Source organism: Tupaia chinensis, unplaced genomic scaffold (assembly GCF_000334495.1).
Source record: "Tupaia chinensis unplaced genomic scaffold, TupChi_1.0 Scaffold000290_1, whole genome shotgun sequence".
Taxonomy (NCBI): Eukaryota; Metazoa; Chordata; class Mammalia; order Scandentia; family Tupaiidae; genus Tupaia; species Tupaia belangeri.
In genome coordinates, this window is record NW_006159775.1 from 3,665,945 (window position 1) to 3,680,635 (window position 14,691).

General features: G+C 34.7%; 1 protein-coding gene and 1 long non-coding RNA gene across 2 annotated transcripts in view; one reads left to right on the forward strand and one right to left on the reverse strand.

Annotated features, from left to right (window-relative positions):
* CCDC178 (coiled-coil domain containing 178) overlaps positions 1–14,691 on the forward strand; it is a 431,445-nt gene that overhangs the window by 288,836 nt on the left and 127,918 nt on the right. The window lies entirely within an intron of this gene.
* The window catches only part of LOC102499743 (uncharacterized), a 60,591-nt gene that overhangs the window by 22,538 nt on the left and 23,362 nt on the right, over positions 1–14,691 (reverse strand). Inside the window, exon 2 of the long non-coding RNA XR_334823.1 lies at positions 2,884–2,958. This is a non-coding gene — a long non-coding RNA (uncharacterized LOC102499743). The remainder of the gene's footprint in view (positions 1–2,883; positions 2,959–14,691) is intronic.

Consider the following 14,691-nt stretch of genomic DNA (forward strand, 5'->3'; position numbering starts at 1 on the left):
TAATTCTTTAGCAAAAAAGATTCCCTAAAATTCTCACTTGTTTACTAATCCCTGTATCTATTCTGATCCTCTCTAATTCTGCCCATCTTCTATGCCTCTCTTTTCTTTGAGGGATTATAAAAATTATTTTAAATAGGAACAACGTTATATCTCTGCTACATTTAGCTATCTTTTTTTTCACCAATGTTAGTTGGTAACAATCCAGATAATTTACCAATTTGAATCTGTAAGCTTGAAACCACATTAAATGACCATCTCAGAGACACTATTTAAAAGCTTGTGATATATGAAAAGGAAAGAGTAGAGTCAAAAGCCAGCCTGCAGTAATTTTTAAAAGTTAATAAAGTTCTTGTATTCATGTTGGATTGTATAAGATCCTGAGAGCAGGAATTGCTTTTAACATGACCTTCTTCCTGGCACACAAGATATTCAGTAGATGTTTTCTAGATGATTATGAGCTGATCCCATCTCATCTCTTTTCCCTCCACCCACCTGAAGGCAGAAGTCACATGATGGTAAAATTGACATTTCATCACATGTAGTTGGTAGCACACACACACATGTGTGCCTAAGGTGGTAATGTCTTTTCCCATTTATTTAATAACCATTCATTGAATTCTTATATAAACCTATCTCTATCCTATTCAAAACCATTAGAAGACTGTGTCCTTCCCTCACTGAACTTGGAGCTTCATCGTGCAGGCAGAAGCTTTTCACGTTAAGCATTAGAGAACACTCACAGAGAAGAGGAAGTGAAAGATGAGATAGATTTTTTTCTTTGTATAAAACTTATGCCATGACTGTTTGTCATATTTATTGTATTTGGATACATAGCTCATGGGAATATTCAGTGCAAAGTGGATTGAATTCAAAATGACTCACCTCAGTGGGAAAGGTTGAAGTAGATTACAATTACAGAAAGGGGTATATTTTCACTGAACTAGAAAAGAAAAACTACACATAAAGGGAAAGGAAAAACACATCCAGTGCCTTGCTCTGACTGGATCTAACTCTAATGGGGACATTTTGGATTGCTATTTTAAAAGTCTTAGTACATACGCTGTTTATTGATATATTACAATTATGCTTTAAAGATGTTATGTATTTGTTATTTTATATATTAGAAGGCCAAATATTTTTCTAAAGAAACAGAGATAAAATTTTAAAACAAAAATCTGTCATAAATTGTTATTAAAATAAATTTAAAAATGAAATTACCTTTTAAATTATTACATAATTTGAGGTATAATTTTTTGAAATATTAAGCATATTTTACCCTTTTTGGCACTCCTTGACTATATACTTAGGTTGCTTCATTGATTATGCTTTTCTCTTCAACTTTTCAGGTTCAAATTCAGAGACCACTTTAACTTCTCTTTTTTAATCTCATATGTTATCAGGAAATGTTTTGAATTTTAAAATTCCCTTTAAATGTTACTTTTAATCCCTAAAAACTCTCCTTTTGGAATTATTTGTCCTTCTTACAAGGCATACAACATCCATATTTTTAAATCTTTTTTTTCCATAAAGAAAATATGGTTTTCATCCCAAAGTATTACCTATGTTAGTCTACCATTTCCGTCCTTGAGAATGAACCACTCAACTCTTAGAATCACTATACTAAATGTGTCTAATAAATGAAGTAATAAGGGCTTTCTCACTATTATCTCGCTGACATTAGACCTTTCCACAGGTTACAGGGACTGATTTGGGATAATGGAACAAATCCGTGGAGAAAACCATCTCAGTATGTAGACTGTGTAAATGGATTATCTTATGGATTGAAGCCTGTGGTTTTCAGGCTGATGTCCAGACACCAGATGGCTTTAAAAATCTTTTCATCCAGAACACTAGCAGCCTGCTTTAGTCACATTGCTCTTGCTAATATTTGTAGAGCATCTATGTGGTCCCCAGTGCATGCACTTATTATTCTATTATGCGGGCATTATTCCTTTTGAAGCAGCATCACATGGCTCCTGGGCTATGTTGGTATCGGTGACATTAATCACTATTTGTCCGGCCTTAGGGTGGAAAGTTCCTAGATCATCATCTTCTAAGGACTTTCAGACAGCATTTTCATGACGATGAAGAAATGACTTAGCACCATCAGGATTTTCAAAATTATTTTCTCAGCAGTACTTCTCTCTCAAATTACATGTTAATAAAAGGCAGTTCTAGTTGCTAAGAATTCAACAGATTTTGCTTCATAAAATACTGATGAAACTCTGGGCATATGAGGAGCTAGCACAGAAACTTTCTTGTCATTTTTCAAAACCACATAGGCTAACCTTGAATGTTAAGAATGGCTTTATGGGAGCTGTTCATTTTAAGGATTCCAAATATTCCTTAAACATCACATGTGTGTTTTTATCTTCCTCTTTTTGTTTCCTCCTGATTGATCTTGAACAAGAATTTTCTTTCTTTATAGGGATATGGTTAGACTCGCAATGCTGCTCTTTTGAATACCACTCTATACAAAGTGTTGAAATAACAAAAAGAGACTTTCTTTGCATCTTTAATTAGCTTTGATTGTAAAATCTTTGCATTAAAAATTGTTATCGTATCATTTAAAGTTAAATTTGTAATCTCGCTACTCTCTTATGTACTGGAGTTCTGAATTTACCTAAGTTGACAAAGAAATGAAATTTTGCAGCTTTTGTCTGACGTGCATGCTGTTTATGATTTTAGGGATTATATTCATTTTCAGCATTAAATTCATAGAATAAGCAAAATGTCAAACTTTGTTTACTAATTTTATACTTATCTGTTCTTTTAATATCCTGTCTTGGTTCTCTAGTTATAACATAGATGAACCTAAAGTTTGCTAGAAACATTTGCCATTAGCTTCTTCTAAAAAAAAATTAAATTTGAGGATAATCCTACCTCCAGAGCTTATTCTGTTCCTGGCCATTGACTGTGACAGTGGAAGGCTCATCTGAAAGCACCGGAGCATCCCATCTAAAAGCATAAAACATATTACATTTCATGAAAAAGCTAATTCAGATTGTTTAATTCTGGTAATATTGCCTCTGTCACCTTCAAAATCAAAATGTTCTTTCCTGTTATTATAAGGAAAACAACCAAATTGCTAAAAAACCCATTTGAATACACAGCTGCCTTATGTTGCATACTAATTTGATTAAAAACGCTCGTGCCTCACCAGCATTTTTACATAGAACACATTGGTGAATTTAACAAAGACTATTTTAAAAATATATCTGAGGAGGTTTGGATGACCAGAGTCCACAGCAGTGACCACTGCCCCCCCCTCCCCCCGGACTGAGCAAAAATCTTTCTGGCTGTCTTGGAAGGCATGAAACAATTGTCGAGCTATATTTGTTTGCTCACTGCTTTGGGCACTGAGCCAACCTCATTGCAAATAACTGCATTAGTCAAGTGTATCCAAATTATTACAACACAGCGTCCATCCCAGTTATTGCTGTTGAAGCATTTTCTGAATCTTCCTGTCACTAGAAAACATTTATTTGAGGGGTTGAGTGTCACATAAATTCAGGTCACTTGGATTTATATAAAAGCAAGGAGACTACTTTCTCAAGTGGCTTTATTTTCCCAATCTCTACAAGAAGAATCCTTTAAAGTACTGATTGTTAGGATCTCATTAAGTCTGAAGAGTTTTGGAGCCTCAATAGGATATTTGCCATCCTGTATTATTTTCTTTTATTTCTTTCTTTCTTGAGGTGATTTTTATCCAGTGTTAATATTTACCTACATTTTAACTGACTTTAACTTTTGTTTCTAATAATAAATGTAAAAGTTATGTAATTAAATAGATTAAGCTTTTTGAAACCTTATTCTATATCCTGTAGGTGAACCACAAGCTAAGTCTGTACAGGGAAAAAGTTCCAGATCTTTCTGGATGACCATTCTGGTGAATTCTAACATGAACACATTCGCCAAATGCATCATTACTCTCAAGCAATAAGATATGTTATTGTAGAAGACACGTTAGCTCCGTAATCCACAAGATTGCTAACTAGATATCATAAAAGTGGATCTGACATAAACCATGTTGACTTGTTTAGGCTTCTAGGTTAACTCTGCATTGCATGGTATCTGGTACTTGTTTGTGTGTTTTAGTTTACAGACCTATTTTATTACTTATTTATTTTACTTTTCTTTCTAAATTTATTCTTCTGTATCATTTAGTCCACTGAGTACTGCAGATTGCTCCTTGGAACCTTTAATTACTAATTTCACTATTGATATTATGAAAATAATGTCTGTCATCTATCTTTCAAGACTATTCAGAAGACTAATGAGAAAATATTTATAAGCTATTTAAAATTTAACTTTAATGTTTAGCATCATTTTGCCATTTAACACACTGGAAAATAAAGTGAACATATGAGAAAATAAGCCCACAAAGGCTTGCAGGTGGTAGTTAGTAAAGGTACTGGACTGCCACATGGCCAGCTGTTGTGCGAGTAGCTGACCTGGAAGCTTGCTTTCTCATGTTCTCTTTCTCTCTCTCATGAGTGCATGTACCCTATTGAAAAACTTGTAAAAACAATAACGATAACTAAAATTAAATATATAATTGTTTTAAAAATAATAACAATAAAATAAATCCAGCTATATTTCTCTGAAAAACTACAATGTATAAAATAGCTGTGTTCCCATAGAGTTTTCATTCTTTTTTTTTTCTCTAGGGCGTGTGCACTCACCAGACAGACAGAGAGAGACAGAGAGACAGAAAGTGAGAAATCACCTCCCCCAGGGGGGATGGCCACGCCGCAATCCCTTCTCCTCCATTCTCCTCTCAGGATCTTGGGGATGCACTCACACGTGCCCAGCATGAGTTTAAGCCACCAGGTCCGGGACTTGAACCGCGGTCAACTACATGGGAGTCCAGTGACATAGCCATTATGCTAACTGCTGGTCCCACCATAGAGTTTTAATTCTTTTAAAAACTATTTAGTATATTTAGTATGAAGTATGAATTAACAAATACACAATGTGTGTCTTAAGTTCTATTCTTGTAATATTTTATAATATTCTTATAATAATTTTTAGAAACCTTTCTGGAAAATAATTCTGTGAGAATAAACATAATTAAGAGTTCCTGGATTCTTCTATCTGCCTCCTTATTAAAAAGTGTGATTCACCTATGTTTAATAGAAATCTTATCTCTCAACAATATTTATAAGCACTCAGTCTGTTAAATATTCTGCGAGTTCTAGAGTCTTAAAGAGTAAATGCTCTTTTGAAATAAATAAATAAATAAATAAATTATATGTTTATATATATATATATATTTAGAGAAAGAGAGGGAGAAAGAAAGAATACATACACCATGTTGGGGACTTTATGTAAAATGTGAAACTAATATTTAAAAAAAAGAATAAATGCCAAACAGTTGCAAATAGTTAGGTAAAACATACTGCAACTATAAAATAAAATATAAAGATGACTTATTTTATTTTATTTTAGAGATTTTTGCTATAGGGTGCGTGTTCTCTCCAGAGAGACAGAGAGATAGAAAATGAGAAATCACCCCTTGGGTGGATGGCCATGCCACAATCCTTTCTACTCCATTCTCTTCTTGGGATTTTGGGCATACATGCACAGGTGCTCAGAGTAAGTTTAAGCCCTGGATCTGGGACTTGAACCACTGTTGACTTTTAGGGAGTCCAGTGATGTAACCATTATGCCATCTACTTGTCCCAAAGATGACTGTTTCAAACTATAAATTCTGAGCTAAGAAGTGCCATGAAAATTTCATTGATATATTTTAAAGTGACGAAAGTTTATACACAAGATAAAAATGATAATCATTTAGTTTAACATATATAGGTAATTATACTATACACAAGTTTTAAACTACATTAAATCAAATACATGCAAGGAGACATTAAAAAATTCATGGAAATATATCATTAAAGCTTAAGTTTATGTTGGTAAAAGAATGAATTAATAAATAACCTTTTGAAATCCATGCATAGTTTTTTTGGTTGTTGTTGTTTTGTTTTGTCTTAATAATATACTTTTTTTTTTTTGCATAGGTGCTTTTTTTCCCCATAGGTCCTATGTGTTCTCCCAAGAGACAGAGAGGGAGAAAGTAGAAGTCACCCACTAGGGGGATGGTCATGCCCACTCCCTTCTCCATTCTCCTCTTGGGATTTTAGGCATGCACTTATATGCACCCAGTGTGATTTTCAAGCTGACTGTTCTGGTACCTGAACCATGTTCAACCATGTGGGATTCTAGTGCTGTAACTACCATACCACCTGCTGGCCCCATAATACATATTTTTTCATGAATTTTTTAAGGCCCTCTTTATATATCTTTGTATATACATTTGTTATGTGTGTATATTTATATAAAATGCAAATTTTAAATAAATTTGCTATTGAGTTTTAGGGATTTTTTGTTTTTTAGATTTTTGCCTTAAGGCATGTACGCTTGCCAGGGAGAGAGACAGAGACAGTGGGAGGGAAGGTGAAAATTCATCCCTTAGGGAAGATGGCCACACAATAATCCCTTCTCCATTCTCCTTCTGGGATCTTAGGTACACTCATGCATGCATCTAGTGTGCAGTTCAAACTATCAGGTCCAGGACTTGAACTGTGATCAGCTATATGGGAGTCCAGTGATGTCACTGCTATACCATATGCTGGCCCCGAGTTATAGGGATTGTTTATTACTCATTTACATATTATAACTTTTCTTGTTTTCTAGATATTTTTATAACTTTGTATGATTTCATACATTAACATACTAAATACCAGTTAGTTTTATAAAATCTTATTGTGAGGTTATTAAAGAAGCCAATACACTATCTTTGAATTAGGTGATTTATCCTACAGCAAACTTTGCTTTTAATTGTTCCTCTACATTTTTGTGTCTCAGTTTTAGAGCAAATTATTATTAGGTTTGAATTGTGATAGACTTTCTTAATCATTTTCTTGTTAGTTTATTAGAATCTAATGTCAGTTAAATTTTCAAATTTATCTCTAAACGTTACACTATAGTAATTTATTTAGATGACATTTTGTGGTAGGGTAGTGTTAGAGTTCCTTTTCTTTTTTTTTTTAAAGAGATTTTTCTATGCTGTGTGCACTCACCAAACAGAGAGAGACAGAGAGACAGAAAGTGAGAAATCATCCCCTGGTAGGATGCCTACACCACAATCCCTTCTACTCCATTCTCCTCTTGGGATTTTGGGCATGCATGCACACACAACTGGCATGAGTTTTAAACCACTGGGTCCATGACTCAAACTGTGTTCAACTATATGGGAGTCCAGTGACATAACCTTTACACCACCCACTGATCCTCAGGGTTATTTTTCTAAGATTTAGCAATTCTTATAATATTTTTTGAAAATGTTTCCAAAGTTGAGAACTTTACTATAGACTCTATAAAGGATTGAGATATCTCTGAAATTTTAATGTTATTTTAAAGACTTATTCTTTCCCATTATCTATTTTTCTGCCTTTTCTCTTTACAAAGATGAAGCTATCTTTAAATCTATAATTGACAGCTTCCACCTAGATAAAAATAGATGAAAATAATTCACACAGTCAGGCTACAGGAAAAACATTCAAAGAGACAGCCTCCAAAAATAATTTTTGTCCAAAGCCATCTGTAAATGAAAATACAGTTATGAAGCAAATAAGTTGGAAAATTGCTACATGTATTATAACTATTTTTTATACTATAGTTTATTTTATGTTTGTGAAAATTTTTATGAATGATCCTATTTCATAATACAAAAAAAAATATTCTTGTGCTAGAGCAGTTTCTTTCTTCCTTTCTTTCTTTCTCTCTCTCTTTTTTTTTTTTTTTTGAGAGAGAGATTTTTGCTATAGGATACATGCACTAACCGAAGACACAGAGAAAGACAGACAGAAAGCAAGAAATCACCCTCCAGGGGGGAGATGGCTATGCCAAAATTTATTCTCCTCCATTCTCCTCTTAGGATTTTGAGCAAGCATGCACACGCACCTGGCATGAGTTTTAAGCTGCTAGGTCCAGGACTCAAACCGTAGGCAACTACATGACAGTCTAGTGACAACCATTATGCCACCTACTGGTCCCAATGATGCCTCACTTTAATTCAGCTTTGGCATTCTTTATTATTTTTTCTTTTTTTAGAGGTTTTCGCTGTAGGGCGCGTGTGCTCGCCAGACAGACAGAGACATAGAGACAGAAAACAAGAAATCACCCCCCCAGGGGGGATGGTCACACCGCAATCCCTTCTCCTCCATTCTCCTCTCGGGATCTTGGGCACACACACACAAGTGCCTGGCATGAGTTTTAAGCCACCGGGTCCGGGACACGAACCGCGGTCAACTACGTGGGAGTCCAGCGACATAGCCATTATGCTAACTGCTGGTTCCCTAGCTTTGGCATTCTTCATGAATGGTAAAAAGATTATATTAAATATAGAACTGTGCTATCTTTTATATGTAGATATTTTGACAGTTCTGGAGACTAGAAGTACAAAATCAAGATGTTAATAAGGCATCCTCTTTCTGAAGGAGCTAGGGAAGGATCTGTCTCAGGCCTCTCTCCTAGCTTCTAGTAGGTTCAAGCACTCCTTAGCTAAAAGATCACTGACATTTCTTTGTGTCTTCCCACATCGTGTCTCTGGGTCCACATTTCCCCTTTCATTAGTACATGAATCATATTGAATGAAGGGCCACACTAAAATGACTTAACTGTAAATCTGTGTAAAAACTCTATTTGCAAATAAGATCACATTCTGAGGTACTGGGTGTTACAAAATCATATCTTTCAGGGAAGGAAGGTGCATTCAAATATCAACACATATGATCTACCTTTGTTATAAACTCTGACCTTCAAACTTGATCTCTAAGACAAATCTTGACTTAGAGCACTCTTAAGGAAGTATTAATACTGAAAAAATGGCAAAAGCCAGATTGTCATTAGACCTTTACTATAGAGACTTAAATAAAGAAAAACAAGGGTTGAGGCTGTCCTGGGGCACAACAATTAAGTGCTGCGTGGGGAGAGCTGGATTCCCACACAACTGACTGTGGTTTGAATTGTGGCCCTGGAAGCTTGTGAAACATGCCAGGCTAATGCACATGCATGTGTGTGCTCTAAATCCTGATAGCATTGAGAAATGGAACAAAAAGATTGTGGTGTGACCAGCTCCATTGAGGGCTGCATTCAAATCTCTCTCTCTCTCTCTCTAGCTCTCTCTCTCTCTCTCCTTTCCCCTCCTGGTACACACACATATCTTCTGGCAGTAAAATTTTAAAAAATAAAATGGAAGCTAAGCATCCACAGAGAGTTTCCAGTCTTGTCTTCTCTGTTGTTTAGTGTATAACTCTTTAGAAAGATTTTCAAACTTACAAGGGGACATGAAGATCAGAGCATTTTAGGTTGGAAGTACCTCTTTTCATTTCACAGATGAAGAAACACTTGAAGGCCCTAAGCAATATTTGGCCAGAAAAAAAAAGTACTTGCTGGCAGATTGATTAAGCAGACAAAGTTTCACCCATAAAGAATATTTTATGCCTTAAAATTTACAAAATTACAGGCATCAATTGGGAAGCTCTTTCATACTTAACAAACACAAAGTAAAATGCCGATACATCACAAAAATGAAACCTCCCAAATATAGGCTACCACTTTCTAATGTATCCGTTAAGCTTATGAGACACAGAAGTTATGAAAGGGAAGCAAGGGAAGGAATGAACTTAGAGAAACTGGAACAATTAATATTTGCTCTGGGATATCATAAGCCTTAGGTTTGAATTCACTTTTTCTTTATTGTACTGTCTGTATTCTTTTCTCCCAATTCTGCTCTGATTATTTAGCTGACTGATTATTTATCCAACTAAAGTAGGATACGTTGTGGCGTCTTTGATTTTTCGGTTAATTTTTTTTTTAACGTAACATAAAGGCAGAAGACAGTTGTATGTGCCATTGTGCAATGCTTACGAAATAATTGTATCTATTGCCTAGAACTGTCAAAATATCTACATATAAAAGATAGCATAGTTCTTTAATATAATCTTTTTAACATTCATAAAGAATGTCAAGCCGAAATAAAGTGAGGCATCATTGGGACACAATTGTGTGCATGCCCAAAATCCCAAGAGTAGAATGGAGGAGAAGGGATTGCAGAATAGCTATCCCCCTGGAAGGTGATTTCTAACCTTCTGTCTCTCTGCCTCCCTCTGTCTGGGAAGCGCACATGATCTATAGCAAAAAATCTCTCTCTTAAAAAAAAAAAAAAAACTAAATAAAAGTCATGCATCATTTAGTTTGTGAGAGTCAGTCAAATATTAGTTGTATAAAGCATGTCTGTATTTCTACCCTTAGAGTCTTTAGTCATAAAAGTTTAAATTATCTTTGAATATATGAAAGAGCTATTCATTAGTAAACATGTCATTTCTCCTTAAATTGTGGAAAGTAGAACTATCATGAAGTTGATAATACAGGCTAAATTTTTTCTTCTAAAATTTTTTATATTCATTCAATTTCCGAAATTACTTTTTCCTTTTTTGCTTATGGTTCGCTTTGTCTCGTAAAGATTTTTTTTTATTATTTTTAATAAGTAAATGCCGAGTTTATTTTACATTGAAACAGCAGGTAGATTATAGCAAGCTGTCGTCAGGCCATCAAAAATTAATTCTAGCTATCAAGATCTGATATTTAACAATGGTTTTGAAAGGGAGAGGGTGATCAGATATAAGCTCAAAATGTAACTATGACAAATAATAATTGTGTGCCCTTGGCCAAGTTACCAAAGATTTCTAGATGTGGAGAGAAGAAACTCTAAGATTTTTAGACCTACATGTAAGTATAAAAATTAAAATATAAAAAGCAAGGTCACTTTGTTCTTTGAGAATTAGTTAGAAATTAAGTCTGATTCCTCCTAATGCAGTTTCTCTTTAAAGTTTCCCCATAAATTTTATGTTTGTAAAGGCTAATATCATCTAACATCTGACTACACATTAAAAACCTCTTATCTGGAAACATGGTCACTCCTAGTAACACCTGCGATGCTTTTGCCCTGTCAGTCAAAGTACATTTTTGTTACAGGAAATGAGAACACTCCAATGTTTTAAGTGGATGGTAATATGACAGGATTACTTTATAGAGATACATTAGAATTCATACAGATGAAAGCCAAACCAATTCAGATTACACTTTTGGCACAGATTTTTATGAGTGTTGGGTTATAAATTTTCATGGTAACAGACAAAATCGAATGCCTCAAATGCTCTGCACAGAACCTGGCAAAGTAGATGTTCAATAACTCTAAATAGTTAGCAAATATCTATTTAGCACCTACTGTGTGCTCAGAACTATGTTCAGTAGTAGAGACACAGAGATGCTACACAAGATAAATCTACCTCTAGGGCTTAAGATACCATTTATTGATCCTTTATTCTGACATTAATATCTCATACAACTGATTAAACACTACAGACATAAAGTGCTATGTGATATTATTTTAATTCTGTCAATACATAATTGAATCTGCAAGGTAACTCTATGTAACAGAGCATTATTATCACTATTTTACAGATAAAGAAATTCAGACTCAAGTTAATAATTCACTTTCCAAACTAATATACAAGTTAAAAACCAATCTAGCAAGTTCTAAGTCCAAATTCCAAACTGTTGACTATGATCTTAAACATTTTTAAGTACAATTTTGTTTTGCCTTCTTCTAGTATATTGTCCAGTACCATATGAATGTCATAGCTATAGGTTCAACTATAATGGTGGGAAAAGGTGGGAGACGATAAAATGTGCTGAATGCAACCAGAATATCTAATTTGCCTTTTAAAAATATATATACATAATTTCTAGAAAATCTGAGCACCAGTGCTATGCTATAATTTGTTTTATGATCTGCCTCAAGGGATATGATTACTACATGAAACATTTTTCTAGGTATAAAATAAAAAGTATATCCTATAGAGTATGACATCTTTTTAATTATGCCCTAGCAATTTTTTTTTTTTTTTGGAGAGGTTTTTGGTATAGGGCGCGTGTGCTCACCAGAAAGACCGAGAGAGACAGAAAGAGAGAAATCAGTCCCTGGGGGGATGGCCACACTGCAATCCCTTCTCCTCTATTCTCCTCTTGGGATCTTGGGCATGCACACACACATGCCCAGTGTGAGTTTAAGCCGCCAGGTCTAGGACTTGAACCGCAGTTGACTAATGGGAGTCCACTGACATAGACATTACACCAACTGCTGGTCCCTATGCCCTAGCAATTTAATTTATGTAAAATTATTTTAGCTTTAAGATTAAAAAAATAGCAAGAGAGCCCCATAATATAGTGGTTAAGGGAGCTGGATTCCATATGGCCTATAAGAGTTCAAATCATAGCCCTACAGCTTGTAAAACATGCCAGCTGCACGTGCATGTGTGCCCCAAATCCCAACAGAATGGAGATATGGAGAATGGATTGCAGCATGAGCACTTCCCACTGGGGGGATGCTTTCTCTCTCTCTCTGTCTCTGTCTCTCTCTCTCTCTCTCTCTCTCCCTTTCTCTCTGAATTTCTTTGGTGAGTGCACATACTCTGTGGCAATTTGTCTTTCTCTTTCTTTATTTCTTTTTAAGAATTTTTAAATGTAATCATTCATTTACTTTAATTTGACCATACACACACACACACAGAGAGAGAGAGAGAGAGAAAGAAAGTGAGAAAGCAAGCCACAAGGTCCAGGACTCAAACTGTGGTCGGTCATGTGGAAGTGTCCAGCTCCTTAACCACCATGCCACCTGCTGGTCCCTGTGGCAATTTTTTAAAAAAGATTGAAAATAGCTAAATAGCATCCAAACCTGGAGACTTATGTTAAGTTTAATCTTACAAATGCTAAACTAAGATTTAAAATGAGGGTCATACTTTTTAAACACGTTATAGTCTATTTATTTCATTTTACAACATTACGATGATATAGGTGCCTTTTTCAGCAGCACAGAGTTGTAAAGTAAACTGCCCAACATCATACAGCTAACGAATGGTGAAGCAGAAAATCCCAGCTAAGTCATTCTGGTTCCAGACTTCATGCCTTTCACTAGGTTGAAACATGCTTTTCAAGCTAAAAATATAATTGCATAGTAATTTTTGGTAGAATTTTAGTCTATGTAATGGGATTTGATGCAATATGACAACATTTAGCTATTTGTGATTTTTCAGAGAATGCAATTTACCAAAATAAAGGACATTTTTATATATACAATTTATTGTTATGTATACATAGTATACATAAGTAAGATTAATAACTGCACACATATTTTTAAATTAATTGTAATGTTCCTTTATTGGGTCATTGGAAAAATAATATTTTATTGGGCCTTCACAGCAATATTTACATTGCTATGTTCATTCAGCATCATTTCTGAATAAATTTTTATCTTTTAAAAACTAAGCAATCAATACTAATGCTTTAGCTATTTTCAGAGTTTTTAATTTGCTAGAGGGTGCATGAGCTTGCCAGAGAGAGAGAGAGAGAGGAAAAATTAGAACGTACTCCCCATAGGGGATGGCCACACTGCACATATACCTGGTATGTTTTTCTTTTTCTTTTTTTTTAAATAATTATTTATTTAATTTTATTTATTCGTTCACATATTTATCATAGAAAGACAGGTACACATAGAGAAGGAAAGTGAGAAAGCAAGCCACCAGGTCAGGCACTTGAACTGTGGTTGGCCATGTGGGAGTGTCCTGCACCTTCACCACCATGCCATCAGATCTGGGACTTGAACCTCACAGTCAACTATGTGGGATCCAGCTGCCTGAACCACCACACTAACAGGTGGCCTTTTTTCTTTATTTTTACATATTACTTTATAAAATATATACATATTTATTTACTAGTGAAATCCAATTCTGGTCACATAAGCTGTTTCTTTCCTAACCATTATTGCTCATTTTTTCTTAAATCTCAATCATGATTCCATTTACTATGAAAACATCTCTGCCATTATCTTCTTACTTCTAAGTCATGCAAACATTTTAAAATTGCAATGAGCATACAACATTTACCTCAATTAAAAATTAGTGAAATTATTTAAATTTTGCTGGTCCATTTGAAAATAGGTTGCAGAAATGACTTTTCAGAGTGTATCTTCTAAAAATAATAAAATTCAACCAGGTATTTGCAATCTCATTATCACACTGAGGAAAATTAAAATCAATTTCATAACACCCAGTTCATATTCATGTATTCCCAAAATGTCTTCTACAATTGTTTTTAGAGTAGTATATAATTGAGATGCATGAATTTCATTTTTTTTGTCTCTTTGGTATCTTTAATATAAAACAAATTCATTCATATTTTATATATGTACATTGACTTTTAAATTTCTAATTGCCAGAGGGTGAATGTGCTCACCAGAGAGAGAGAAAAAGTAAAGGATAGCACGCCACAATGGGGCATGGCCATGTCAAAATCTTCTTCACTCTGTTTTTCCATCTCATCAGGATTTGGGGTACACGTGCACACCTGGCATGTTTTTCAAGCCTCCCATGGCTGGAATTTGAACCATAGTTGGCCATGTGGGATCCAGCTCCTGATGCACTTTACACTGTAGCCAGTGGTAAAGTGACTTTAAAAATATCAAGTCAGTTTTCCTTACAGACTGTCTACCTTTTGAATGTGTCTGATTGTTGCCTTGTGATTTGACTTGCTACTCTAGCCCCTTGATATCTTAGAACCTTT